The 27,505-nt window shown below is 41.4% G+C and overlaps 1 protein-coding gene across 1 annotated transcript in view; it reads right to left on the reverse strand.

Annotated features, from left to right (window-relative positions):
* PEAR1 (platelet endothelial aggregation receptor 1) overlaps window positions 1–25,933 on the reverse strand; it is a 48,312-nt gene extending 22,379 nt beyond the window's left edge. The window contains 1 exon segment of the mRNA XM_051993726.1: window positions 25,575–25,933. The gene's annotated coding sequence lies outside the window, so the exon portion shown is untranslated.
* Window positions 25,934–27,505: the final 1,572 nt, after the last annotated feature.

Consider the following 27,505-nt stretch of genomic DNA (forward strand, 5'->3'; position numbering starts at 1 on the left):
TTTCCTATCCATCTTTCCTTTCCCATTTTCCCCATCTCTAAGCAGTCACAAATGGAATGAGTGGCAAAGCTGAGATTTGAATTCAGGAGAGCCTCTTCTCTCTTCTGGAGGTCTTAAATCTAAAAAGTTTAAATATTTAAGGATCATGAAATTCTAGAATCTTTTGTGCTGTGCCCCGCCTCCCCAAACACACACACACACACACACACACACACACACACACACACACACACAAGCGTGGGAAGAGAATCAGGAACCCCCGATGAGGTCGTTGTCTCAGAAGAACAGCTTTGGGCTAAGAAGGGGATCAATTTAATGAGCTGCTCCTCGACCCGTAACCCTCCACCCCCAGCCTGGGTTTCAGATTCTGTTCGGTGTTGATATAACTCCTTTCTCCATACCCCCCAAGGCAACCACATCTGCTTATAATTTTTTTTCTGGGAAGAATATGAGGTCCCACTTGCAGGCAGCTTATCCCCAATGAGTATCTCTGGAATGCTGAGTGCCCTGACTTCAAACCCCATAGTCCCCACTCCCACATATTCCCAAGAGTCATCAAAGCCCTTTTCCCATCTCTAAGAAGGGTCACCCCCATCTCTTCCTTCTTCAGGCAGCTAGGTGGTATGGTGGATAGAAAAATGTAGATCTGATTTCAAATCTATCTTTAGATACTTATTGGTTGTCATTTAACTTCTGTCTGTCTCAGTTTCCTCATCTGTCAAATGAGGATAATAATGACTACCTCCAAGAGTTGTTGTGATGGGCAAATGAGATAGTAATTATAAAGTGTGTAGCACAGTGCATACATAGTACATAGTAAGTACTATACATAGTAAGTGTTATATAATTGATTTTGAATAATGATGATGATGATGATGATATCTACCCTCAGATACTAGCTGTGTGATCCTAGGCAAGTAATTGCACTTCTGTCTGCCTCAGTATCCTAATCAGTAAATATAGACTTAATAATAGCAATTACCTCTCAGGGTTGTTGTAAGAATCAAATGAGATATTTTGTAAAGCACTTTCCAGACCTTAAAACAATATGATTATTTCTTGAGGTCTCCTGAGAAGAAGATAGCTTTTTCCTAATGCTGACTCATTCAGGTATCTTTTACCTCCCCTACCCCCCAATTTGAGAAGTCCTTCTTCAGACACAGGAGAGGCTCATTTCTTCCAGGGTGGTGGAGATGAAAGCTGCCTCCTCCACTTTATCCTCAATCCTTCAATCCAGTGAGAGACACTCCAGCCATACTTATAGTCTAACTGATCAGCCTTTTATCCAGGATGCCAGTTTCTGCTTCCCCTCAGACATTGCCCTCACCAGATTCTCACGATGCTTGAGTGGAAAAAAACAGTTGACCAGTCATCAAGAGACATGGATTCAAATTCCAGGTCTTCCTGGAATAATATATTATAATAATTATATGTATAATTATATATATTATATTATAACATAATATATTATATATTAGTTTCCTGATAGTTAAAATGAAGGGATTGACTACTTGGATGAAATCTAAAGCTCCTTTTACTTCTAACAATCTATGAACCACTGTGGCCTGTCAGTTTTGTTTCCTGTCCATGCCTTGCTAGCCTATGCCTTTCTGGTTCCAATCTCTCTGCTCTGTCTCTTATCTCTCTGTCTTTTGTTTTTCTGTCGCTGTCTCTCTCTTCTCCTCTTTCTATCTCTTTTACTTTCTCCCCGTCTCTTCCACTTCTTTCTCTCTTCTCTTTCTTCTCTTCTTTCTCTTTCTTATCTTCATTTTTCTCCTTCCCTTTCTCTCCTCTATTCTCTTTTTCCTCCATCCAAATTTCTCTAGATTGTTCCTTCTTTTCTACTTTCTTCCTTATCTTTCCTTTTCACCTTTACTCGACACCTCTCAGTCCCATTGTCTCTGTCTGTTTCTCAAGCATGGTTTTTCTCTCTGTCTCTAAGTCTTTTGGGCTCTCCAGTCTCTCTCTGTGTCTTCTCTCTGTCTCTTTCTGTCTCTCTCTGTCTCTCTCTCTCTTTCTTTTCTCACTCTATGTGTGTCTGTCTCTGTCTGTCCCTTCTCTGTCTCTCTTTTCTCTATCTCTGTCTCTCTCTTTTTCTCTCTCCTCTCTGTCTCTTTTTTCTCACTGTGTGTGTATCTGTCTCTGTCTCTCTGTTTCTCTTTTTTTCTCTCTCTCTGTCTCTGTCTCTCTCCCTCTCTCCCTTCCTCTCCCTCTATCCAGAAGTTACTCACAAGCTCCCTGTGATATTAGTCTGAGTAGGATGGGAGATCAGGCCTGACATGGGAAGGGCCAACTTTGTCTGGGGGCAGTATGTAGAAATAGGGGGTCAGGAATCTGAGATGGGGAGGCTGACCAGAATGCCTGTGGCTTGAGGCCAGTGGAGCACATACATACAAGCTGATGGTGGGAGATGGGGGAGGGGGATCATGATGCCTGGAAGAGCAACACAGGATACAGAACCTGAAAACAGGAAACAGAAATTAGAGAGGATGTGTGTCAGGGGGAAGACAGCAGCAGCAGCAGCAGCAGGGACAGGACACTCTCCATGAGGACTATCCTCCTGGACTCTGGTGAGAGCCAACATAGCCAAGTGACCAGATGAGGAGGGCTGAGTATGGAGTTCAAGTGCCTAGGATTTGAAAGAAAGGAACAATGACCTAGTAATAAGAATGCTGAATTTTTTAGAGTGTAGAGAGCTGGATTCAAGTTCAGATGCAACCACCTAATGTGATTTTGAGCAAGTCATTCAAAGATTGAAGGCTCATCTATAAGATGAAGATATCAGACCTGTTCTCCCTTCTCGCATGCTGTTGTGAGGAAAATACCATGTATATATAAATCATCCATGAGGATAAGGATTAGACATGGGATTTCACTAGTGTAGGAAACTACCCAGTGAAAAATCTTCCTCTCCCATTGTGTATAGATAACTCCATTGACATTCATAGACCTAGAGACTTGTAGGGGCTGGGTTAGAGGTTAAGTGACTTGCCCAGCCAGTGTATATCAAAGATAGGATTTGAACCCAATCTTCCTGGTTTTAGAGTCTGCTCTCTATCCATTATCCTCTTGAACTATTATTAGTACTTAATAATAGTGTTTAATTGTTTAGTATTTATTTATAATACTATTTATTAATTAAAACTATTTATACTGCCTATACCTGGAATAGGGGAGACATTTCTGCTTGACTTGCTCTCCAGGGGTTGAGTGTATGGTACAGGAGAGTATCTCTCACTCCCTACTAGGGTGAAAGTCAGGATTGGGTTCTGTGCCCCTTCCTCTGACAAAAATCCTGGAAGATGCTAGGAGATAGGGGGCAGGAGCAAAGAAAGAGGCAGAGGCAGAAGGAGAAAGGAATCTGGTTTTCCCAGTCCCTGGGGAGAAGGGATTTAGTCAGAGCCCCCTTACCCAGCAGGTCTGAGAAAATCTTCTTTGGAGCCCCTGCCTATAGCTGACAGCCTGCCTGCCTGTTTCTCAGTCTCTCTCTCTCTCTCTCTCTCTCTCTCTCTCTCTCTCTCTCTCTCTCTCTCTCTCTCTTAATGTTTCAGTATCATTCCCTGCCTTTTTCTTTCTCAAATTCTCTCTTTCAATTCCCTCTCCTCCCTCACAGCTCCCATCCCAGAGCAGCTGCTGAGTTTGTTTTGAAAATTCCCAGGACCGGAAACTGGCTGGACTTCCATCCACTCGTTCCTAGGCCCCTGGGGCCTTTGGGTCAGGCTGATGCTGGGCCAGGATCAGGGCCATTGAAAGGAATTTTGTGTTAATGGGGCCCTGGAAATAGTTACGGGATAAATAAAATGTACTATAATGGAAGCAAGGGACGAGCTGGAGCCATGCTCCCTAATGTTTTAGAGCCCTGGTCAGTGCTACCTCCTCCCCAGGTCATCTCCAAGTCCCACAGGAATAGTTAGCTCTAAGCCTTGAATGAAGGGAGAGGTCAGTGAGTAAGTAGGGCAGCTGGGCTAGGTTGGGGCTTAGTGGGAGTTTGGGAAGTCAACACTCAATTCAGACAATATTCACTGAACGAATGATTGAGTGAGTGAACGAATGAATCACCCAGGCCAAAAAGCCAGGAGGTAGAGATGGGACAATTTCAAGGTCTTAAGGAAATGTGGAATATTGGGAAAGTGGACTGACCTGCGATCGGCATTATGGAGCTGAGGAGTAGACTATGGGCAAGTCACTGAAACTCTCAGAACCTCCATTTCCTCACCCAGAGGCAGGTGGTAGCTCAATGGATAGAATGTTAGATCTGGAATCTGGAAGACTTGAGTGCAAATCCAGCCCAGCAAGTCACTCAGCCCCTGCCTGCCTCACTTACTGTAGAGGGCTGAAACTCTTGAGTTTATGCACTGAGGTCCGGACAACTGAGCACTTAAGGCTAATTACCAAATGGACAATACTCTATAAGCATATACTTGGAAAATGGCCCTTCCCACTATCCTGTGTTGGCTCGATAATTGGTGTATACAGAGAATTGTGGAGGGGACTAGGAGGTGGAGTAAGACTAGCTGGGGTTACTTTGGCAGTAGATGAGGAAGAAGGAGTTCCTGGAGATTCTGCTTCCATCCAATTCAATCCTACCTCCGAAGACCAAGAATAAAGACATAGGACTTTTGCTTATCCTGACTCCAGCTGATTCTAAGGTATCCAGGGTGCTAACGCAGTCATCACAACTTACCTCATCTGTAAAATGGGAATTATAGTAGCACCTACCACCTAGAGTTGTTGTAAAAATCAAATACAGTGATTATCAAATACACAATTAGCTCAGTGTCTGGCATATAAGAGATGTTTAATACATGCTTATTTCCTTCTCTTCCCCCTTCAATCAAAAGGAATTAATAATACCCACCTCCTTCTAAGGCTGTTGAAAAGCTTAATGAGATCATGTATATGAAATGCTGTACAAATCTTAAAGTACTGTCTAGCTGCCAGTTATCATTATTAATCTCTAATGTCTAGTTTTCTCATCTATAAAAAAATAGTTAGGTTTTTTTGTATAGCCTTAGACAAAACACTTCACTACCCTGAGCCTCAATTTCCTCACTGATAAAATACTAGGATTGGACTAAATGGATTTCCAAGCTCCTGCTGGCTCTAATTCCTGTGATCCTTTATAGATTATCTTCTATATGACTAAAATTGATTTTAATCTTTTCCTACTTATTGATCTCCTATAGATTATCTTCAGTAAAGCCTGTCTATATCTTGTTTGTGCATATTGTCTCTCCCATTAGAATGTGAGCTCCTTGAAGGCCTTTCTTTTTATCCCTAGGTCTTAATGAAGTGCCTGGCACATAGTAGGTGCTTAATAAATGCTTGTTGACTAGCTCAGTTTGTAAATAATAGCTTGTAAATAAAATAATATTTTATCAATTGTAAATACCTAACTTGATCCTCAAACTACCACTATGAGATAAGTGATACAAACTATTATTTCTTCAATTTTACAAATAAAGTAAAATAACCTGTTTACAATTTCAAAGCTAGTAAATATTGGAGCTCATATGCAAAGTCAGGGGCTTTGAATCCAAAGTCTCTTACTACATTATCCTTCAATTCATTTTTTGAGTTCTACATAGTCAGATCCTTTTTTTAAGCACAAAATTTAGAGGTTGAAGAAATCCCATTTGCTATCTTGTGGGGAAAGAGAATCTCCAGGAACAACCCCCTACCTACTTCTGAGGAGCTATTTCTATCACTCTGTATTTTGGAAAAGGTCCCACTTGACATCAGTCCCTGCCATGGGATACTGGGAGTGTTCCACCCCTCCTGGCTAGGGTGAAGAATGATGGTTGACTGAAACATGGCAGGTTTTAAGCAAAGCTTTACTAGAGAATTAACAGACTCTCAAGCAGAATAGGGTTGTCTTGGACAAAGTGGGGGAAGGGAACAAATATTTATCAATACCTATGTGCCAGGTAAGATATTAAGGGAACAAATATTTATTAATACCTATTATGTACCAGGTAATGTACTAAAAGTGCTTTACAGCTATCTCATTTGATTCTCACAAGAGGCCTGGGAGGCAGGTGCTATGATTATTCTTCATTTTCCAGACGAGGAAACAGAGGCAAAGAGAAATTAATTGGCTTGCCTAGGGTCACACAGCCAAGAAGTAGGAAAATATTAAATTCAATTTTAGACATGTTGAAGATTAAATATAAGCCCTATCCTGGTGTCACCACCTCCTTGTTGGACATCTTCAACTAAGTGTCCAGTAGGCATGTGACTCCCTACTATGCCTTATATGTATATGATAAAGGCTGTTTGATTAGATTGGTAACATATTGAGGGAGAGAGCTATCTGACAGGGGACTAGAAATCCTGGATTGGAATTCTGGGAAGAGAACCCCAGAGACTCTACCAAAAAGTTAATAGAAACAATCCACACCTTCAGCAAAGTTGCAGGATACAAAATAAACCCACATAAGTCATCAGCATTCTTATATATCACTAACAAAACCCAACAGTTAGAGTTACAAAGAGAAATTCCATTTAAAGTAACTACTGATTGTATAAAATATTTAGGAATCTATCTGCCAAGGAAAATCAGAAACTTTATGAGCAAAACTACAAAGCACTTTCCACACAAATTAAGTCTGATCTAACCAACTGGAAAGATATTAAATGCTCTTGGATTGGGCGAGCAAATATACTAAAGATGACAATACTACCTAAATTAATCTATTTATTTAGCGCTATACCAATCAGACTCCCAAAAAACTACTTTGATGAACTAGAAAAAATAACAACAAAGTTCATATGGAAAAACAAAAGGTCAAGAATTTCAAGGGAATTAATGAAAAAAAAATCAAATGAAGGTGGCCTAGCTGTACCAGATCTAAAATTATATTATAAAGCAGCAGTTACTAAAACCATCTGGTATTGGCTAAGAAATAGACTAGTTGATCAATGGAATAGGTTAGGTTCAAAGGACAAAACAGCCAATAACTTTAATAATATAGTGTTTGACAACCCCAAAGACCCCAGTTTTGGGAATAAGAATGCATTATTTGACAAAAATTGCTGGGAAAATTGGAAATCAGTATGGCAGAAACTAGGCATTGACCCACACTTAACACCGTACACCAAGATAAGGTCAAAATGGGTTCATGACCTAGGCATAAAGAATGAGATTATAAATAAATTGGAAGAGCATAGGATAGTTTACCTCACAGACCTGTGGAAGAGGGAGGAATTTATGACCAAAGAAGAACTAGAGATCACTATTGACCACAAAATAGAAAATTTTGATTATATCAAATTGAAAAGTTTTTGTACAAACAAAACAAATGCAGACAAGATTAGAAGGGAAACAATAAACTGGGAAAACATTTTTACAATCAAAGGTTCTGATAAAGGCCTCATTTCCAAAATATATAGAGAATTGACTCTAATCTATAAGAAATCAAACCATTCTCCAATTGATAAATGGTCAAAGGATATAAACAGACAATTCTCAGATGAAGAAATTGAAACTATTTATAGACATATGAAAATATGCTCCAAATCATTATTAATCAGAGAAATGCAAATTAAGACAACTCTGAGATACCACTACACACCTGTCAGATTGGCTAGAGTGACAGGAAAAGATAATGTGGAATGTTGGAGGGGATGTGGGAAAACAGGGACACTGAAACATTGTTGGTGGAATTGTGAACACATCCAGCCATTCTGGAGAGCAATTTGGAACTATGCTCAAAAAGTTATCAAACTGTGCATACCCTTTGATCCCGCAGTGCTACTACTAGGCTTATATCCCAAAGAGATACTAAAGAAGGGAAAGAGACCTGTATGTGCCAAAATGTTTGTGGCAGCCCTGTTTGTAGTGGCTAGAAGCTGGAAAATGAAAGGATGCCCATCAATTGGAGAATGGTTGAGTAAATTGTGGTATATGAATGTTATGAAATATTATTGTTCTGTAAGGAATGACCAGCAGGATGAATACAGAGAGAACTGGTGAGACTTACATGAACTGATGCTAAGCAAAATGAGCAGAACCAGGAGATCATTATATACCTCAACAACGATACTGTTTGAGGATGTATTCTGATGGAAGTGGATCTCTTCGATAAAGAGAGCTTTAATTGATCAAAGATGGACAGAAGCAGCTACACCCAAAGAAAGAACACTGGGAAATGAATATAAACTGCTTGCATTTTTGTTTTTCTTCCCGGGTTATTTATACCTTCTGAATTCAATTCTCCTTGTGCAACAAGAAAACTGTTCTGTTCTGCACACATATATTGTATCTAGGATATACTGTAACCTATTCAACATGTAAAGGGCTGCTTGCCATCTGGGGGAGGGGGTGGAGGGAGGGAGGGGAAAAATCGGAACAGAAGTGAATGCAAGGGATAATGCTGTAAAAAATTACCCTGGCATGGGTTCTATCAATAAAAAAGTTATTTTAAAAAAAGGAATTCTGGGAAGAAGTTGAGGGTGGTGCTTTAGGATAAGGACTAGTCTACACAGATGTGATGTTTAAAGTCAAAAGATGGGTAAGATCATCAAGGGAGAAAGTGTAGAAAGAGAAAAAGATGCAAGACAGAGCTTTGGGAATATTCCCATGCATTCCTACCATATTTAATTCATAGGATCATGGTTTTTTAAAGCTGGAAAGGGCTGTAGGGATTTGGAGTTCATTGAATAGCAGGGACCAAAGTATTATTAATGACTTGTTTGGAAGATGGGGCCCTAGTAGAATGCCCCATGATATTTAAAATATTTATCAAGGATTTGAATAAAGGAATAGAGAGAAACCTTATCAGATCTTCAAAAGACACAAAGCTAGGAACATTAGGTAGTTAAGAGCATGATCCAAGTACATTTTTAGAAGCTGCAACATTCGACCAAAACTCGTAACATTACATTAAATAAGACTAAATGTTTTGCTGCATACTTGGGTTTGAATACAAGATGGCGCAGACTTGGCTAAACAGTGGTTCATGTGGAAAAATCTCCAATTTCAGGGGGCAGCTTGCTCAATAAGCATCAGAAGTATGCCGTGGCATCTGGAAAGCTTGATTTGACCTGGAACTTAAGAGAAGCATAGTGTCTGGGACTGGGAAGATGAAAATTTCACAATACTTTTTGTCCTACTAAGTCCACATCCTATATTTTTATTATTGGGTTCCACGTTTCAGAAAGAACACTGATAAGCTAAATAATGTATAGAAATAGGATGACAAAAGTTTTGAGATCATGTCACATGAAAATTGATTGAAGGAACTAGAGAAATTTAACTTTCAGAAGAGGGAGATAGGAACAAACATTTATGAAATACCTATTGTATGTCAGCAGAGCTATGCTAAGTACTTTCACAAATATTATCACATGTGATCCTCACAGCAACCTAAAATCATTATCTCATTTTAAAGCTGAGGAAACTGGTAGACAAAGGTTAAATGACTGGCCCAGAGTGTTGTTTTTCAGTCATGTCCAACTCTACATAATCCCATTTGGGGTTTTCTTGGCAAAGACAGTGGTTTGCCATTTCCTTCTGCAGCTCATTGTAGAGATGGGGAAACTGAGGCAAACAAGGTTAAGTGACTTGCCCAGGGCCATACTGCTAATAAGTGCCTGAGTACTGATTTGAACTCAGGAAAATGAGTCTTCTTGACTTCAGAGAGGTACTCTATTCATTGAGCCACCTAGCTACAATGAAGATGATGATGATGAAAACAACTAGTATTTATATAGTAGTTTAAGGTTTGAAATGTGTTTAAAAGATATTATCTCATTTGATATACACAACAACTCTGGGAAGTAGGGTCCTGCCCTTATCTCCATTTTATAAATGAGGAAAATGAGTCTTAGAGGGTCGAGTGATAGAATATGAATGCAAGTTTCTCTGATTCTATGCCCAGCATTCTATCCACTGCATCCCCTAACTACATATGATACATATGTGTTTGTGTGTGTGTGTGTGTGTATATATATATATATACATATATATACACACACAAATAAAATATGTATATGTATATATATTACCATATGCCACCTCATATATATCTTTGTAAAAATCTCTCAAATGTCTATAACATTTTAAAGTTTACAAAATGCTTTCCTCACTAATATCTTTGCATAGAAGACAATTTTGCCCAAAGTTATGACATTAACATGTGACTAAAATGGTTCTCTGATGTCAAGTCTCAAACTCTATTTCCTGACTCCCAAATAAGAAGTCTCGCTGAAGTCTCAGTTCCATTATTATATCCCCTCCCCAAACCAAATCAGTTCAGTCTCTATCAGCATTCCCCTCAACCCCAACTTGTTTCAGTCCTGAAATTATGAGGAAATATTTAACACTTGTCTTTTTTTTTTTTTTGGTCAAACTTGCCCCGGTCTTCTAACTTTTTCAATTATTTATTCATTCCTTTATCCACTAGTTCATTCATCCAAAAAATATGAGCCTAAAAAAGGACCTTTCCCATGCTAGCCTTCAGGTTAGGACAATGTCCTCCATATACAAAGAAATCTGGCTAAGTGGCCTTGAAGTCAGATGGTGCTTAAGAGTTTACTTTACACTATTGCTAGTTCTATGACCCTAGAGCAGTCACTTAATTTCTATCCACTTCAGTTTCCTCATCTGTAAAATGAGAAGTGTAGAGCAGACTAATCCTAAGATCATACACTCAGAACTGAAAAGGGAACTCCTCCAGAGGCAATTAAAGCCATAAAACAGGGGCTGGATTTGCTAGCCCATGACTTCCCTTCCAATTCCAAGTTTTCTGATCCTAGGAGAGATGTACTTCATACTTCTCCTCTCTGAAAACTGGAATCCTACACTGATAGAGCCATATCTCAACATCTCATCATCCTGATTTGGTGGAAATTGTACTGGGTTTGGTCATCAGTCAAAGTACTGGCTTAGCCACTTTTATAGCTGGAAGGAATCTCATTGAATCATTTAGTCCAAAGCTTCTTAAATTATGGGTCATGTAAATGAAAATGGAGGTTGTGAAATTATTATTTCTTTTTAGTAAATGTTTGATTTGTATACCTATTTTATAGACCTATATGCCCAGGGTTGCAAAAAATTTCGTGGGTGAAAAGGGGTCATGAGTGGAAAGTTTAAGAAGCCCTGGTTTGGTTTAATATGTGCCTAAATACTAAATTCTTTTAGAATGTCCTTGACAAATGGCAGGCCAGAAATGATTGATTTCTCTAGGCAGATTATTCACATTTGTTTTGTTTTGAACATCCTTTCCCTGATGCAGGATTTGTTTATAAGTGAATTATATCTAATTATATCTAAGTTTACAATAGGTTAAGAGATTTTTCCTTTGTCACATGAAGGCAGGGCTTGAACTAACCAAGTCTTCCTGATTCCAAAGCTGGCTTTCCATACTACCGGGCTCTGGGTCACCGAATGACAGGATCATATGTTTAGAACTAGAAGGTAGCCCATTCATTGGTGAATTTATTGGACATTATTGATTTTACGGCATTTTCCTTTCTATGGAGCAAAAATCTTCCTCCCTATAATTTCCACTCATTAATCCTAGTTATATCCTCTGAGGTCTTCTTCCATATGACTTATCTCAATACTTCAAGGAACTTCAAATTCATTGGTATGGGTTTTTCTCTGAAGAAGCTAATTCTAATCCATCTTTGCTTTCATATAAGCAGCTAAGTGGCCCAAATGATAGAATGGTGGGCTTCAAGCCAAGGACACCTGAGTTTAAATCCAGCCTCAGACACTTCCTAAATGTGATTCTGGACAAGTCACTTAATATCTGCCTCAGTTTCTTCAGTCATAAGATAGGAATCATAATAGCACCTACCTTTCATGGTTTTTGTGAGGATCACAGGAGATAATATGTGTCAACATCTATTATACTCTCTGTCACACAGTAGGCCCTTACTAAATGCTTCTTATCTTTTCTTTCCTTTTATGAGTTGCTATAGCCAAAAAAAATATCCAGTTCTGATGGTCAGCCCTGTGTTTTCTCCTCTTTGTGGATAAGTTTATTCATTATAATTATACAACATTCAATTTTATTCTTTTCTTTCCACTTCCATTGTAGTCATTGTATATATTGTTTTTCCTGGTTCTCCTCATCTTTGCATCAATTTATATAATTTTACTGTTAATATAGTTTAAGATATGTTAGCTCTTTTGATTTCCATTCTACATTGTTAGTCAGTTAAGACTTCTACCCACATTTCCTCCATCCTATAGTTAAGGAACTGATTTTTTGAACCTAAGTGTAGGACTTTACATTTATTCTTATTGGAATCCAAATTGAAACTTCAGCCTATTTGTTCTAGCCTACCCCATCTTTTTGGATACCAGTTCTATCCCTCAACACATTAGAGTGATTAGAATTGTCAGAGATTGATAAATATATTATCTTTGCCTTCATCCAACCATTGATCAAAATCCTAATCAGAACAGAATCACCGACAGAAACTCTAGGTGCTCCATTAACTAGGGAGTGTGACTTTTAGCTATGTAGACTTAGGACTTTCCTGGTCTTCAGTTTCTTCAGCTTTGTCAGCTTTTAAAATATTTCTTAAACTAGTCCAAACACAGCTTTCCAGCTTTGTAGACCATTACTCCCCCTTCCACATTTTGTGATGGTCCATCTCCCATGTCCCAAAAAGTATTCTCCCTTCCTAGAATGTATTTTTCCCTATCTTTTCCTCCTAGACTTCCCCTCTTCCTTCAAAACCTATATCAAAAATGTTTCTATATGAAGCCTAGCACATAGTAGGAACTTAATAAATGCTTGTTTTTTTCCTTCTCAACCTCTCTTCCACTCCTAATGCTTTCCTATCAAACTATCTCACGTGCAAATCAAGATATGGTTCTTATGATGTCATTGGTACTCTGCAAGAACGAAGAACATGTTACAACAATCTCATAGTTTTTCTATTTATTTCTTCTATTTATTATCTTCATATTTATTTTATAATCTCCTTGGGAGCATGGCTTATTTCATTCATTGTATTTGCATCCCAACACTTAAAATAGGAACATAGTAGATATTTATAAGAAGCTGGATTTATTGAATTGTACAAATTCAATTGTCCCTTACAATTCTAACATTCTGTCTTCTATGTTCTAACAAAGTACCTCCCGCTTTTAACATTTTCTAGTTTTAGGATGCCTAGAGTTAGAGTCTGCTTATTCATCTGTTCTATTCAGTCTCAGTTAATGTATTTGTGTAAAGAAAAGAGAGATTTTTGAGCCCAGTTCAACCCCAGGCTGCTCTTTTTGAGATTGTCTTTATTTTCTGATATAAAGTCATTTACAACTATTATATGTTTACAAAATCCTCACTTCACAAAATTTGTGAAAGATCAAGCTTCTCCTTTGAGATTGTAAGTTTCTTGGGAACAGGAACTATTTTGCTTTAAGCTCCATCTCCAATACTTAGCACCGTGCCTGGAATTTAGTAGGCATTTATTAAGTGCAAATACTCTTATTCCCATGCTACACATGAGAAGTGATTTCTCTTAGGTTACAGAGCTAGTGAGTGTCAGAATCAGAATTTAAACACTCTTTCCAAATTCTTCTCCCCCTCCCTTCCCACTCCCCAGTCTTCTAACTCTAGAACCATTGCTCTTCCCAGTCGGCTGCTTTCCAACATTTTTGTTGTTGTTCAGTCATTTTAGTTGTGTTTGACTCTTTGTGACCCCATTTGGAATTTTCTTGGCAAAGATATTGGAGTGGTTTGATATTTCCTTCTCTATACCTACTTACATCTATTTACTAACCTCCTCACTATGCCAGACCCCCAACATAAGAGCTTCTGACATAGATATCCCTTCTTACCCTCAATTTCAAACAATAAAATGAAAAGATTAGATTAAACTCAAGCTTTCTTGGCCTAGGAGGAAGGGAAATCCTTCTTCTCTTATGCTAATAGACACTTTCTAAAGTTAAAGAAGATCACCTTAGTGGGGCATTGAAAAAAGAAACAATGAAAAGCAAGGGAGCTGCAAAGTCACCTACTTTCTTGTCTAAAACACCTACTGGGTGTCTAACCCAGTCTCTGAGATGTGATCTAGAAGTAGAAGTCTACAAATTTAAATTAGAAATGAGACATCGTCGTCAAAAGAAATCATTTTGGAATGAGCTAGCTGAAGACCTGGGTTTCCAAATCTGACCTTTAATACTTACTTGGTGGTACAATCAAAGCCTACAGTCAGGAAGATTTGACCTTAATTCTGTACTTAGACACTTACTAGCTGTGTGACCCCAGACAAATAAATGTAACCTTTATTTTCCTCAGTGTCCCATCTGTAAAATGGGGATACGATGGAGAAGGAAATGGCAAATCATTTCCGTGTTTCACCAAGAAAACTCCATGGACAAAGTTCATGGGACCATGTAGAGTTTGACAGGATTGGATAGCAGCAATATTTACTCCCTGTGGGGAAAAGTCTCTTTACCTCTGAGCCTCAGTTTTATCATCTTTAAAATGAGAAGCTTAAATTTGGAACTATGTTCAAAAAGTTATCAAACTGTGCACACCTTCTGACTCAGCAGTGTTTCTACTGGGCTTATATCCCCATCTTAAAGGAGGGAAAAGGATCCACATGTGCAAAAATGTTTCTGGCGGCCCTTTTTGAAGTGGCAAGAAACTGGAAATTGAGTGGATGCCCATCATTGGGGGAATGGCTGAATAAATTATGGTATATAAATGTAATGGAATATTATTGTTCTGTAAGAAATGACCAACAGGATGATTTTAGAGAGGCGCAGAGAGACTTACATGAACTGATGGTGAGTGAAATGAGCAGAACCGGAAATCATTATACACAGCAACAACAAGATGATCAAATCTGATGGACATGGTTCACTTCAACAATGAGATGAACTAAATCAGTTCCAGTTGTGCAGTGATAAAGAGAGCCATCCACACCCTGAGAGAGGACCATGGCTAGTGAGTGTAGACCACAACATAGCGTTTTCATTCTTTTTGTTGTTGTTTGCTTGCATTTTACTTTGCTTCTCTTTTTTTTTTTTCTTGTGCCCACGATAATTGTATAAATATGTATACATATGTTGGATTTAACATATTTCTACCATATTTAACATATATTGGACTACTTGTCATCTAGGGGAGGGGGTGGGGGAAAGGGGGAAATTGGAACACACAGTTTTGCAAAGGCTAATGTTGAAGAATTGTCCACTGTCTTGAAAAATAAAAAGTTTTAATAATAATAAAAAAAGCCAAAAAATGAAAAGCTTATTCTTGATGGCCTCTAAATCATAAATTCTATGTAAGCTCCTCTACAACCCTAAATCATCCGTTCTCCTAAGTTCCTTTACAACTCAAAATCATATGTTTTCTCCTATTCACATAAGAGGAGGAAACATGACATATACCAATAGCCCCTCCCCAGGGGCAAGAAAGCTGAAGGTTATGAGTGTCCCAGCATGCTAAGGGACGTATGGGGGATTGTTAAGGGAAGAGTGGGTTGTTAAATTTTCAGTGCGAGCTTTTGCACTTTGGAAACCAGCAAAAACTACGTCCGATCTCGTTTTATTTGCTTTGTTGATTTTCCAGACTTGGGAATGTTAATGATGCAGATTAAATTTAAGTGTGTCGTGTACATTTCCCCCAGAGATCAGGCTCTACACATTTACCAACACAATTCTGATCTAAACACTGTAGAGTAGAAAGAAGAGCAAGACCGGATTCGGAAGACATAAACTCAACTTTTGAAACAATGAAACCTTATAAGCCGCACCCCCACGATTCCTGCTCCCCAGGCCGAGCGGGCAGCTTGGACCGGTGATACGGTAACGTCGCTTGCCCGGGACACAGTGGGCGGGGCTTGTCCCGAGAAGGAGCGTACTCAGCAGATCTGCTTCCCCGGGCTGCTAGCCTTGGGCTGCGTGGGAGAGAGGGGGAAAGGGGAGGAGATAAGGGAGAGCGGTGTGTGGTCCAAAGCCTGGAGCGGAATGGTGGGAGGAAAGGTGGGGTCCGGAGCTCTCCAGCCGGGCCAAGAGCTCAGCCCCGGGTGGCCGGCCTCACCTCCCGGTACTTTTCCCGCTACGTGGATTATGGGGATAGGGATGCAGGCACCCTTCCTTTCCCTTCTTAAAATCTGCAACTTTGTCTCCTTAGCTGAGCTGGGACCCCTGAGTGTCTCACGTTCCTCCCCTTAAGAAGGAGGGTAGCCAGGCGCCTCTCTTCCGTTCGTCTCACCCTGTACACAGCCTCATTGTCTCAATCCACAGCCTCCTGAATGTTCGGAAGAGTGGAGAATAGCAGAGAAGAACTAGGCGAAAATAGGTTGGCTTCTGATTCCCTTGGCCTTGAACCTATTTTGTGGATCACTCCCTTGAGGCTTTTCTCCTCTTCTGGTAAAAAAATACCCGAGTTCCAATTGGGACGCTTTTGCTAGCTGCTTTTGGTGCTTTAACCCCTTGGAGCCTCAAAATCTATCGGTAAAGAAAGGGTTAGACTGACCCTTTTAAGAAAAAAAAAACTTTTTGAATCTTAATTTTATTGGTATCTTTTGTTTTTCAATCCTTTCATTTCTGAATATAACCCCGCCCCTTTCCTTTCCAAATATATTTCTCTGATCTTTCCCCACTCAGGGAGCCATTCCTTACAAGAAAAATATAAAAGAAAAAAAAAAAGCAATTTTTCAAAGCCAACTAATACATATCCACCCAGTCAGGCACAATATTCCACACTTGAGGTCTCTGAACTTACAAGCTCTTTTGATCTTGTTAGGGGTCTGGTCCCAAGAAACTGCCTCTCTCCTCCTCCTTGTTCAGCCCCTCCCCCTCGCCAAACCCCTCTCACTTCCGAGCACTCAGAAAAGGAACCCAGAGGTCCAAGTGTCCAAGACTCTGTCACCAGGGCCCCTTTTCAGAGTTGGCTCAAAGCCAAGATAATCAGAAGCCTCCATTCTCCGTTTCTGCCAGACTCAGTGTCTATTTTCCCCTTTTCTCCATCTTCCTCTGGTTGTTCTTCATCCCCCTTATAGAAGAATGCTACTCACTCTTTGGGGTCCCAGAATTCCCCAAGTGCTGAGGTCAGGAGTTGGGTCATTTGTATATTGATTTGCACAGCATGAATTTCAAGTCTAATAGTGGGAAGTACTCCCTATTCCAATCAGTAACCTTTTCTTCCCAGAAAACAGTTGGTTCCCTCTGGCCTTTCTTGGGTGCCAAAAATGAGGCCCAGAAAGAAAAGACAAAGAGGGAAGGGATAAAAGGGCGCAGAAGGAAAGAAGGGAAAAAGAAGAAAGAGAATTAGGCGAGATGAGCAGTGAGAAACCAGAAGGGAAGAGACTAGGGAGAGAACAGAGGGGGAAAGAGAAATGTGAGAGAAAATGGAGAAGGAGAAACAGAGGACAAGAGAATAGAAAGAAGACAATAGGAAGAGAAGAAAGAGGAGAGGGAGAGAAGAAAGGGGAGAGAAGGGAAGAGGAGGAGAGAGGGAGAAATGAGAGGACAAGAATTGGAGGGAGAGATAACAAAAGAATGGGAAAAGGGAGAACAGAAGAAGAGAAGAAAGGGGGGAAGAAAAGAGAGGATTGGGAAGAGTGGGAACAGGCAAGGGGTAAGAAGATAAAAAGAAACAGGGAGGGGGAACAGAGAGAGGGGAAAACTACCACAAGAATGTGATTATCGTGGGAAAGAGAATATTTACAGTCAGAGAACTGACACTTCTCTCCTTCCCACCTCCAATAAGAGATCTGGAAATATCTGAGATCCCTGCCAAGAATCCCCCTCCCCCCAGCTGGAGCCTAACTAGATTCCGTCATCATCCACTCACCCCAGACTTGGGGTACCATTGTCCCATTAAACATTGCCTACTGCCCAGCATTCTTTCTCATTCTCCTGCAATGCGTCCTTTGGAACCACCTTCTTAGATCTCTCCTTTACATTAACTGTCCCTCATAGTCCCTCTTGCGTCTAAAGAAGGTTAGAATAATCCTTTGGACAGGATTTCAGCTGACCAGCCATGAGCTGATTTACAGCAAGAGCAACACCAATTAGACAATAAGAAGAACTTTCTGGTTTCCTTTCCATTTTGGCTCTGTATTTAGAGCTCCTCTAGCCCACATTTCCTTCGTGCCTTCGTGTCCCACCAGTCCTAATCCCAGGAAAAGCTGTTTCTCATTATCCTGAAGATACCCCAACCCCCAAGTTGATCGGGAACAGAGCTGGGGTTGCAGACGCTGACAGAGGGAAAGGAAATGGGGAGGGAGGGAGCCAGGCGCCCCTAGGGAACCTGATCCCCCCCAAGCATTGGGCCACTCTCCAGGAGAGTCACCAGGCCAAGGGAGGGGCAGGACATAAAGTTCTGGGCTCAGGTCTGGCTTGATTCCACCTGCTCCCCACAACCCTCATCCATAATATCTCTGGGATCTCTGGGTGATGGCACGAGTATCTCTGGGCTTCGATCTCCCCTCTTTCTTCCCTATTTCTGTATCTCTAGATCTCTCCCCCCTTGTCTCTATTTCTCTCCTTCTTTCCAAGACTCCACAGGTTTTTCATCTTTCTCCCTACTTCTGCTTTTCTATTTTTGACTGTACCTCTCTCACATTTGTCTTGATTTTGTCCCTGCCTCTCTTCCAACTTGTCTCTTTCTTTCTTTCCTTTTTCATCTTTTCCAGTCCATCTTTTTCTTTCTCTTTATCTCCTTCCCAGCTTCCCCATATTTCTCTTTCTGTGTTTCCTACTCTCCTTCTCTACTACCTCCCTAACAATGTTAAACTTTTGGGGTCCTTCCCTCACATAGACATAAGTTTCCTTGAAATTTGACTTATGAACTCATAGTCAATAGTTTGTCCCTTCCATTTGGCCTTCCCCTAGGGTGAACACTCTCTCTCTCTCTCTCTCTCTCTCTCTCTCTCTCTCTCTCACACACACACACACACACACACACACACACACACTCTTTTGAATTCTCATAATGTTTTTAGTTAACTCAAGTTCCTGAACAACTAGGAGTTGTGGGAGATAGAGTACTATATTTGAAGCTAAAAAACTTGACTTCAAACCCTGTCTGAAGTATTTGCTAATTGTGACTATGGAAAAATATCACCTAACCTAAATGGGCTTTGATTTCTTCACTTGTGGAATAGAGATATTTCTGGCATCTATCACACAAAGTTGTTGTAGGACCCAAGTAAGATAAAGTTTCAAGTGATTTATAAACCTTAAAGCATCATAAAAAAGGCAATTAGGTGGCTCAGTGGATAACTTACATCTGCCTCAGTTTCCTCAACTGTAAATAAAGTGAGGATAAAAAAATAGCAATTCCCTCTTAGGGGTGTTGTGGGGATCAAAAGAGATAATATTTGTAAAGCATTTAGCTGTGTTTAGCATATAGTGGGTGGTATATAAATGCTAGCTATTATGATTATTTTATACACATATAAGTGGTTATTATTATTATTATTATTTATACTTTCCCCTCCTGTAAACCCGTCCCTGTTCCAGATAATAAACATGAGGCCAACCAGAAACAAAGCAGACTCTGGCCCACAAGTAGTGGGATAGGAAGTGTTAGTGTGAGTTGCTTGATTTCAGGAAGCACTGGGTGGTGACCAAGAGGAGGCGGGTCTCAGCTGGGCTCTGTAGTTCAGGAAATAAGAGCTTGAGGGTCCCTGGACCAAAGTGTTTACTCATTAGGAAATGTGAGAGCTGGACCTTGGGTGGGCAGAGGGAGGCAAGGAAAGAAAAGGAGATACCCCAGTTCGGATCGCCACGAGGCTGGGGAATGAGTGGAACCTATTGCTGCAATAAGAGTATAGGTTAGACAATCTGCCTTGGAATGGAAGATAAAACACGTTACTACACACACACACATGCATACCCTTCCCCTACAGCACACAGTCAAAAACATGGTGTCTACTAGTTGCCTATAAGAGGAAAGCTAAATTTCTTAGCCCAGTTTTCAAAACATTACAAAATCTAGTTCCAAATTTTGTTGTTGTTAAGTTGTTTTGATTTTTCATGACTCCATTTGGGGTTTTCTTGGCAGAGATACTGCAGTCATTTGCCATTTCCTTTTCCAGCTCATTTTGCAGATGAGGAAACTGAGGCAAATGGGATCAGTGACTTGCCCAGAGTCATACAGCTAAGACTCTTCCCAACTCCAGTTCTTGCATTCTCTCTACTGCACCAGCTATTTGCCCTAAGGGCCAAATTGTATCTCCCACTAAATTCTTGTAGCAACACTCCACTTTAGCCAGTCCAGCTCAGTTTCCTGTTTGCCTTTTTTATTCTTACTTTTGTTTAAGCTTTTCCCTCAACAAATCCCTCTTAGACAGTCTCTATATTCTGTAATTTTACCTACCCTTTGAAGTTAAACTCAAATATTACTTGGTCCATACAGCCCTTTATTGATTACTCCAGTTGGGAGTCACTACTCCCTCTGAACTCCTGAAAGCTCTTAATATCTATATGATTTATTTCAATTAGCCATTTTAAAAGAACCTACTATGTGCATACCTACTGTAAGGTCTCTCAAGGGTCCTCTCTTGGAATCCTCAAGGAGCTACATTCTACAAGGGCACAAATTATATGCTTGATACTCATCTGAGTCGGGAGAGAGCTTTCATATCTGGGGGGATCAGGAGAAGTCTCATGTGGGAGTGGTATCTAAGCTAAAGATTGTAAGAGACTTAGGGGTCACTTACTGGATCCTGAGCACATTCAGCCTCATTCTTTCAAGGCAACATTTTCTTTAATGGAAAGACCACTGACCCCAGAGAGCCCTGGGGATAACCTTAGGAGGGTCCTGCCTAGGCTAGGATCAGAAACTGTAACAAATCATCTTCTCTCTGAAGGGCAATTAGACGGTACAATGGATAGAACACTGGGCTTGAAATCAAGAAAACTCATCTTCCCGCGTTCAAATCTGACCTCAGGCACTCACTAGCCATATTAATCTAAGCAAGTCACTTAACTCTGTATGCCTCAGTTTCCTTATCTGTAAAATGAGCTGGAAAAGAAAATAGCAAACCACGTCAGTTTCTTTGCCCAGAAAACCCAATGGAGTCATGAAGAGTCGGACAGGATTCAACAATGACATCTCTCTGAGCCCATTTCTTCATCTGTAAAACAGAGATAATGATATGTTCACTATTTATCTCGTTGGATTATTGTGAAGAACGCACTTGATAAGTCTTATAGAAAGGTAAGCAACTGAACTGATGGAAATGTGATGCATTTCCCATGAATATTTCCAGTCTTCTCAGGTAAATTGTAAGCTCCTTAGAGCAAGAGCTGTTTTGTCTTTCCATCTGCTCAGCACCCAGCACAGTTCGGAAGCGCAATTAGGCACATATGCCTAATCGGATGGTGATGATTTCCACATGGTGAATTGAGAACAGAGAATTAGAGGAAGAGATGAAACTAAGGAGTCTCATGGACTAGAGATGGGTGGATGAATGTAATGATCTTGAGAGGGTCCGACTTCTCTTTCTGTTCCAACTCCAGCCCCAAATGTAAATATCTCAGGGAGCCAAATTCTCAATTCAATTCCTATCCTAGTCTTAACTTGGTCCCCAGCTTTGTACTGATCCTATTCATGGCCCATTTGATCACTCTAAAATTCCTAATAAATCTCAATTTTTATTAAAAAGGAAAGAGAGAAGGTGAGGAATTTAGTGGCTTCCTACTTACTCTCTTCTAGGTTCATTAGACTAGATAATAAAAGTCTGAAGTTAAACTCCAAGTTCTCTCAACTTCAAAACTGCTATTCATTCTTCTTTGTTAGGATTACAAGAGGTCGACTTGAAGTTAGTACTTCCCAACTATTGTCAAGGACTGATGTCCCTTTTGCCCTGACCCTGGAAACCCTGACTGCCCAGCCTTGCCAGAGGAATGTCAACTATCTGAACTTCAAGTTCCTTTGTTATGAGTGGTCCATGATGAGGTGGGGAAGGAAGGACATTGAGTCATCTGGAACTGAGTCACCTGGGGGGCACCCTAATCCTTCCACCTCTCCATCCCACTAGTCTCAGATACCCCAGGTCCTTATTGTCCCTTCTACAATGATATCCCTACCAACTTCTAGGACCAGAAATGGCGCTCTTGACCTATAGCATGTGAGATCTGGCCCAGAGATGGAAAGAGTGAAGACTGAAGCAGAGGAGAGGAAAGTGAAAGGACCTGGGAGGTCCCAAGACACCTCCAATTCTCTCCTTTATTTCTCTTAACCTATTGTCTCTTTGCCTCTCTCACCGATGTCTCATTATGTGTCACTTTACTCTCTACAGCTCTTTATGTCTCAGCCCTTAAACTCCCATCTGGGTTTCTCTTTCTTATTTTTTCTCCTTGAATTTTTTTTTAAATTTCTATCATCTGTGTTTTTCTGAGTTCTTTCTGCATCCTGTCTCCTTTATCTTCTCTTCCCTTTGCAGTCTTTTGGGGCTTTCTTGGTTTCTCTGCTTATCCTCTTTGTGTGTGTTTTGGCCTCTCCATATCCATCTCTGTCCTTTTCTTACTTCCTCCAGTTTGTCTTTCCTCTTTTTGCATTCTTTGTCTTTCTCTAGATGCTCCCTTTAGCCTTCTTTCTCTGTCTCTATCTTGTCTTTTTAAATTTTCTTTAAACTCTGTATGTCTTTCTGTTTTTCCCTCTCTTTACTGTCTCTCCCATTTTGCTCCTCTCCAACCTCTCTCTCTCTCTCTCTCTCTCTCTCTCTCTCTCTCTCTCTCTCTCTCTCTCCTTACTCTCTTCTCTCTTTCTCTCTCTGTGTCTCTCTCTGTCTCTCCTCTCTCTCTCTCTCTCTCTCTCTCTCTCTTTCTCTCTCTCTCTCTCTCATTCTTTCTCTTGCTCTTACTTTATGTGTCTGTGCCTGTCTTTCTGTCTCTGCTTCTCTCTCTCTTTTTCTCTATCTCCTTCAGATCTGTCTTCTGTCTGTTTGTCTGTCTGTCTCTGTATATATGTCTCTATGTGATTGGTCTCTGTCTCTATTCTTCTCTCTGTGTTTCTCTCTGTCTTTTTTCTCTATCTTTCTTTCAGTATATCTCAGTCTCTGTCTTTCTCTGTCTCTGCTATCTTTCTCTCCTTCAGTATCTGGGTCTATGTCTCTCTCTGTCTTTCTCTCCTTCAGTATCTCTCTGTCTCTGTCTTTCTGTTTGTCTCTCTCCATCTATGTGTTCATCTGTTTGTCTCTATCTCTGTATCTCCTTTTTCTGTCTCCTCTCCAATTTCTATTTCTTTTTATCTCTCTCTGCCTCTCTGCATTCTCTTTCTGTCTTTCCTTTTTGCATTCTTTTTCTGCACACACTGTTTCTCTCTTTCTCCTCTTAGGCCTCTTTCTATCTCTACTTTTCTGCTTTCTTTAAGTCTCTTCTCTCTGCCCGTCTCTTATTTTACTGCCTTCGCCAGTACTGCTTCAAGCCTTGCCCCTTTCCCTCTTTATTTCCTTAATTCTTCATTTTGTACCAGGAGCTAAGAGCTGACCTGACTCATTAATGAGAACTAAAAGACTAATGGTTGCCAAGATAACCATTGCTAATTTCACTTGAAGTCTTCTATAGCTTAATCCCAGAACTTGGTGAGATTTTGTTAATGGCAGTATTTAATATCCGTGGCAGGTGAGTAGAGAAGAAATTAGGAAGTTAGCACTTAAATTTTATATACCAGTTGCTTCAGCTGAAGGCTCTGCCTACCCTAAATCTAGCCTTCCTAGTCTGCTCATCCTCCCATCCCCACCCCACCCTACTCCACATTAGTCCGTAGTCTCTACTCCCTACAAACTGGGAGGATATGGGGAAAACAAGACCATAAAGCTCTATCTGATTCCAGGTTTCCGATTGGTAGACAGAGTTGTCCGGAATGGAGAAAGTTTCCTTTTCTGGGAGAGTCTGATAGGAGAGGAGGGGAATAAAATACCAAAATCCCCCCCCACACACACACACACCCTCTTCTCCACCCCATTCCTCATCTCCCAGGAAAGGAAGATGGGAGGAAAAAGCCCTACCATCCTAATTTTTAGCCACCACAGAGAACAACTCAACAAACTATTCAATTACAATAAATGGAATGGGAAGTTAGATTATAGGAAGAACTTCCCAGTAGCCAAGAATGGGAGAAATATGATGGAATTTCTTTGGAGGAGAGGAAGCTCTCACTCTCCACACACACACACCCCTACCCACACACACACACACATACACCCTCAGTCATGAACCTAGGATATTTTTGACCAGATGCAGGGGAATGGATGAGATGAGCTTTCTAACCTCCTATCACCCCCTCTTCTACTACCACAAATAACCAGAGTGAGATAAATCCGGGGATCCTTTGCCAAATCCTAGAACTGGAACTGCATACCCAATACTCCCCTTCCCCCAGAGCCTGGGAACCTCTGTCCGGCACAGTCTGTTCCCAGTCCTCAGGGACCAGGGGTCAGAACCCAACCCTGCTTGAGAGAAGCTGTCCTTAAACGGCTAGCTCAGAGCATTGGAAGGTTGAACAGGGAATGGGCTGGGGAAGGAGGAGCTGGGAAATGGTCAGCAGGCTTTGAGTCACAAGAGGAATTGGAAGTCTGAACACAGTTTAACTCAAGAAACATTTTAAATGACCACTTTGTGCCAGGCATTTAGCTAAAAGTGCTGAGGATATCTCTCCCCATTTCTATCCCCAAGAAAAAGCAAAAATAGTCCTTGCCCACCAGCAGCTCCCAATCTAATAGAGGAGAAAACCTCTATCTGGATCTCATCCTTCTCACCTCACCTGCTCCTCATGTGCTCCATGACTGGGGACAAGGATACTCAGAATCACAGCTCTCTCCTACCTTATACCTCAGTTTACTCCCAGACATTCATTATTGGGCTTAATATATCTGAATTGTATCAGTTTTGCTTCTTAGTACCTCAGTTTCTCCTCCTTCCTACTCCACCCCTTCACTGCCCCCAGGGTCCAGGAACAAACTTTCTTCCAGATGTTAGGAAACAGAAACATAAGGGACTGTGAGAGGGTAGATCATTCAGAACTGAGCTGGGGTTTGGGTTAGAACAATGTTAGATGGGGGTGTGAGGAGGATCCCTTCTTTGCTTAATGAGGAGTGAAGACAAGGAGGGAGGGGAATCATGAAGCTCTGGGGTTCAGCTACAAAAGCCCCCAACTGTGAACTTCAAAAGATACTAATTTGCATATCATTTACATGCAGAGCCATTATTGACTAAAGTACAAAAGCCCCCAAGCCCTCGCCCCACTCTTCTGCCAGTCTTCCACAGCCCCTGCCCCGGCTCTCAGTCACTTTCCCTTATCCCTCTGTAGGTAATCCTCTGTCTCCCATCCCTTTCTTAACCTAATTCCTACAGAGCTCAGTGTGGGAGGATAAGGCAGTTTGGTTTAGGAAAACACATTTGTAGCACCCCTGGATCTTTCCCCTGGGCGGAGTCATCCAATCTCCGACCCTATTCCTCTTGTGACCAGACCTTGACTGCCTCCCGTTCCTCTGATAGACTACCCCATCCCAACGTCTTCTTTAGTCCCAGCACCAAAAGGATCGATCACTCACCTGCTTCAGGCTTTGGATCACTTGCCTGTGATGCGGGCTACCCCAATCCCAACTCCTTTCCTATCCTCAGCACCAGAAGGATCACTCACCTGCTTCAGGCTTCGGCTCTCTAGTCTGCTTAGGGTTAGGTCTTTGGGGAAGTTGGGGACACAGGGTCCTGAAGCTGGGGCAAAGGGGGCCAAGGTGTCCTCGCTGAGCTTGAGCCCGACTGTGGGAGCAGCCGGGGCGGCGGGAGAAAGCAGGGCGCGGTATGGGCAGGGGGGCAGGAAAGGGGTGGGAACTCTGGCCCTCGACAAGGCAGGAAGTTTTGACAAGGAAACTGCGAGCAGTATGGAGGGGAGGGGGATGAGGGAATGGGAGGGAAGATAGAGACAGACAGAAAAGAGACTGATACAGAGGAACTGAGAAAGGCAGAGAGATACATGTAAACAGAGATCCTGAGATCCGGAGGGACTGGAAGGAGATAGCCAGAGCCCCAGAGAGGAGAGACTACAGCACAAAAAACGACCAAAGACAGAGAAACAAAGGTATAGACTAAATAAATAAACACCTGGAAAGAAATTGAGGTAGACATGAGCTACAGGCCCAGAGACTGAATACAGGCAGCCCACATCTCTCCTCTCCTCTCTTCTCCCCTCCTATCCCAGAAAGTTCTGGGAAGGAGTATGAGGGATGAAGGTCTTGGATCCTCCTCCTGGTGTGGAAGGGAGAATGCCAGGTCATCTTTTATTTCAGATCTGCAATCATCTATGGTGGGAAAGGGAAAGAACAAGCATTTATTAAAATCTACTTGTACCAGGCACTGGGCTAAGCACTTTACAAGCTATACCTCATTTGGCTCTCACTCATAACCCTGAGAGCTAGGGGCAACTGTTATTATGCTCATTCCTGTTTTGTAGTTGAGAGTTTTGGGGATGGAAGAGATTGTTGTTTTGTTTGTTTAAGTGACTTGCCTAGATAATAAATTATCTGAGGCAGAATTTGAACTCAGGACTTTCTGACTCCAATGGATATACTGAGTCACCAGCTGCTCCTGTTTAGAGCTTCCTCAAGGAGAGGGGAACATGAAATCATAAGATTTAGGTGTAGGTGTTCTTAAAGATCACAAACGCCAAGCCCTTCGTAAAGGGGCATGGGCCTCCACGCTATTCCGGGGGTTTTCCTAGAATCCTAAAGAATGGACCTGTCTGGAGGGGTCCCAGTGGTCACTAGGAATCTAAAAGCATCTGTCCACATCTGCCAGATGGTTAGCTATAGGGGAATCCAGGAGAGGAGCTCCATCTGGTGGTTCACGAGACAACCTCCCCCTTAAATAGAAGCACAGGCCAAAATGTACTAGGGTGCAGCTGGCAAGCGGGACTCCTGGGTCTCTGAGCTTAGAGGGGGGTGGAAGGAGAAGGAGCAGTCCATCTGTTAGCCTAGGAGTTACTCAGTGCTGACTCCAGGTGGAAGAGGTTCCATTAGTCAGAGAGTTTTTCGTGAAGGACTTTTAAGAGCAGGAAAGATCCCTTAAACCTAGAGCACCCTGAAGGTATATTATTCAGATTTGAGACTGGGGAGTGCTGGGTTGAGCAGGATCTACAGCAAAAGAAATCGGACTGTTTTGCTCTTCTTTGCAATGACACAAAACATCTCCAGAGGGCGGCAGAGACCTGAAAACCTATTCTAGGCTGGGTGATCTCTAAGCACATTATCTTGGGAAGAAAAAGGACCAGAAAGACTGAGTCCCAGTTTTATGGAAGGATTGGGCAAGGAGAGTGAGAGAGGGACTCCCTTCCTTCTCCCAGACGATCCTGAAAGGGAACAAAAGAGAACATATCGGGGCTCAAGATCCTCAGTGAGACTCCTGCCTTCCCAAGCCCTGTCCCACTCAGCCCAGTCCAGTGTCTCATCCCCACCTCAGGGATCAGGGAAAGGTAGCATTGTGTCTTTCTTCCACCCATTTTCCTTTTGTTGGGTGCGGGAAGGGGGAGAAATTTGTGGCTGGAGGAGAATAAAGCAAAAAGTTTCACCTCTTCCT

The sequence above is a fragment of the Antechinus flavipes genome, chromosome 4, assembly GCF_016432865.1.
Source record: "Antechinus flavipes isolate AdamAnt ecotype Samford, QLD, Australia chromosome 4, AdamAnt_v2, whole genome shotgun sequence".
In the NCBI taxonomy this organism is placed as follows: domain Eukaryota; kingdom Metazoa; phylum Chordata; class Mammalia; order Dasyuromorphia; family Dasyuridae; genus Antechinus; species Antechinus flavipes.